Consider the following 3,099-nt stretch of genomic DNA (forward strand, 5'->3'; position numbering starts at 1 on the left):
GGGGGGCTCCCCCCCCACAAAAGAAAAACCCCCAAAAAAAAAAAAAAAAAAAAATCAGCCCCTCCCCAGGCAGCCTTGCCTCCACACACCAAGTCCGAACACCAAGCCTCTGAGCTCCGCCTGCCCAGAAGCGCCTGTCCAGCCTGCCACACAGGAGGGAAGCAGAGCTCACACAGCCGGGACAGCTTCCTGGCTGAAGGGCATGGCCGCCAAAATTTTAGTAAACATCTAAAAAACACTCAAGTTATATCATGACCACCATGAAGATGGTTTCTAGTTATTAACAAAGACAGATAAACTGTGAAGCTAATGAAGATTCAGGACCCCTCATTGCACAGGCCCTTCCAAGGCAGTGAAAGGGCCTTAGCAATGCTTTTTTGGGAGGACCTAGGTATTTTTTCATTATTTTGAAAAATTTGTAAGAACAATATATTTTTTAAACTTAATCTTTTTAGAATTATTTATTTGTATTAATGAATATTATTTTTTTTTAATTTGATGAGAGAGACAGAGAGAGGGAAAGTGAGAAAGCAAGCTACTAGGTTCTCGGATGGTGGTTGGCCATATGGGAGTCCAGTGCTCTAACCATCATGACACCTACCAGCCCCAACTTAATTTTTCATAATGGATACTTCTTCAAAATCTGAATTCACCCCTGTTTATAGCTGTTTTGGAACAGACTCAGTGTTGTAACTTTAATAGGTACTTTAAAAGGTTATAGTCATATTTTATAACAACACAGAAAAATGTTGACACTATAATTCAAGTGCAAAAAGCAAAGTAATGAATTATATCTATACAGTATGATTGCATATAAAATATGAATTCAAGGACAGTGAGGGAACTTGAAAAATGAAAGCAATAAAATACTTTTATTCATTTGTTCATTCTCAATGATGATTTATTAAGCATCTTTATGTACCAGGTATTAAAATTTTATTCTGATTTTTTGTTGTTCATTTCTCTTATTTATACAGTTTTAGAAATTGGTTAAATGGGAACCAGCAGATGGTGTAATGGCTATGTCGCTGGACTCCCATGTAGTCAGTTACGGTTCCAGTCCTGGACCCAGTGACTTAAAACTCACACTGTACATATGTACATGTGTGCCCAAGATCCCAGGGGAGAATGGAGGAGAAGGGATTGCAGTGTGGCCATCCCCCCAGGGGTGATTTCTCGCTTTCTGTCTCTCTGTCTCTCTCTCTCCAGTGAGCACATGCGCCCTATAGCAAAAAACAAAGGAAATTGGTTAAATGTATTTCCAAGACTATCCATTTATCAAATGGAACTCACTTGCACATACCTTTAATCTTTTTTCTAATTATTTATTTAATTTTACTTGTTGTTTTTATTATTTTTAATTTGTTACAGGGCATATGCACTCACAAGAGAGAGGAAAAAACGAGAAAGCAAGGCACTGTGTCTGGGACTAGAACCATGGTCAGCCATGTGGCAGTCTAGCACCTTAACCACCACACCACCTGCTGGCCCCTACACATTTAGTCTTATAATTTGGGTACTTTGACAACTTAAGAGATACAGAATATTTCACCCATTAGGCCTTAGTTTTTTCAGCTCTAAAATAAGGAGGATAGACTAGGTAGCTTCTGAATTTCTTTCCACTCTAACATTTCATGATTATATTCTCTGCTCTTTCTACCCATATTACCCCTTTATTTCGTTACAATAAAATCATACAAGAGCAGGACATTTGGCTTAAAAATTTAGTTTTTAAACGGTAACAATCAACTATAAGAAATTATCATCAGAAACAGTATTATGTGGTTTTGTGTAAGTAGAAATCATCTCTCTGATGATAATTCTAGTTTCAAAATGAGGCAAATCACTGGTAACATCCACTGTTTTATTTCAGCAGAAAAAAAAAAAGAATTTTATTCATGTATATTTCTTTCAGATCTTGAAATTTTTGCCTGGAGACACTATCTTCAAAAAACTTTCAAAGGAATTGTACAGAGGTATGGATAAATTAAGTTCGTCTTTTAATAACTGGAATATGATGACTTTTTCAAACATGAAAGTTTTAAAAAATTACGTTTGCCTTTATAAAAAAGGTATTATGGGAAATAATTTGAGGAAGAAGATACAGCAAAGTGGCATGAACATAAGTTTTAAACAGTCTTTTTGGTTGCTTCCTTGTTTATTTCTTCCATAAGTGGGAGAAAAAAAGAGAGAGACGCAGAGAGCACCCTTAACAGGATCTTAATGTCACAATCCTCACCCAGCCTCAGCCGGCCTCAGGTCATGGACACATGCATGCTGGGTATACTCAGAGAGGTCTCCAAATGCAAACCAGAAACCTTCTCGTGTAGGTCAGCCTTGCAAATGTCACGATTTATTGCTGTCCAGCCCCAGCATGAACATAGGTTTTTGTCATCAGAACTGGAACGGAAACCCTATTCTGAAACTGCTTAGCTTTGTCCTTTTGTTTGGACAGATCACTTCAACTCTCTAGCCCTTCTTTTACTCAGCTGGAAGATGGGGGTACTATGTTTCTAACTCAAAAGATGTAGGGAGGTTTAAGTAAACTAATGTCTTAGTATAGTGCATATAACATCAGTAAGTGGTACTAAATATTGTGATACTAAATTATTAATATTATTTAAAGGCCCACAGGTGGTGTAGTGGTTAAGGGCGCTGGACTCCCATATGGCCAACTGCAGTTTGTGTCCCGGACCTGACAGATTGTTTTCTCACTTTCTATCTCTCTTTCTCTCTCTCTCTCTCTCCTCCTCTCTGGTCAAATTAAAATAAATAAAGAAATTTAAAATTTTATTTAACATATAAAGCTAAACATTTAGATATTTCAATTAAGGAAACTGAGTTTTAGATAAACCAGTTAGCAAGTAACCAAGAATAGAGTGTTTTCTCAAATTTTTAAAAAACAGACAAATGCTATCAACTGAAATTCAAGAGTACATTCAGTCTTGGAGCCAGCAGGTGGTGTGGTGGTTGTGGTGCTGGAATTCCCACATGGTCAACTGTAGTTCTAGTCCCAGACCGGACAACTTGCTTTCTCACCCTCTCTCTCTCTCACATTCTCTTTTTCCGGCAAAACTCATGTGAAATAATAATAATAAT

This window comes from Tupaia chinensis, unplaced genomic scaffold (assembly GCF_000334495.1).
Source record: "Tupaia chinensis unplaced genomic scaffold, TupChi_1.0 Scaffold143921_1, whole genome shotgun sequence".
NCBI classification, from domain to species: domain Eukaryota; kingdom Metazoa; phylum Chordata; class Mammalia; order Scandentia; family Tupaiidae; genus Tupaia; species Tupaia belangeri.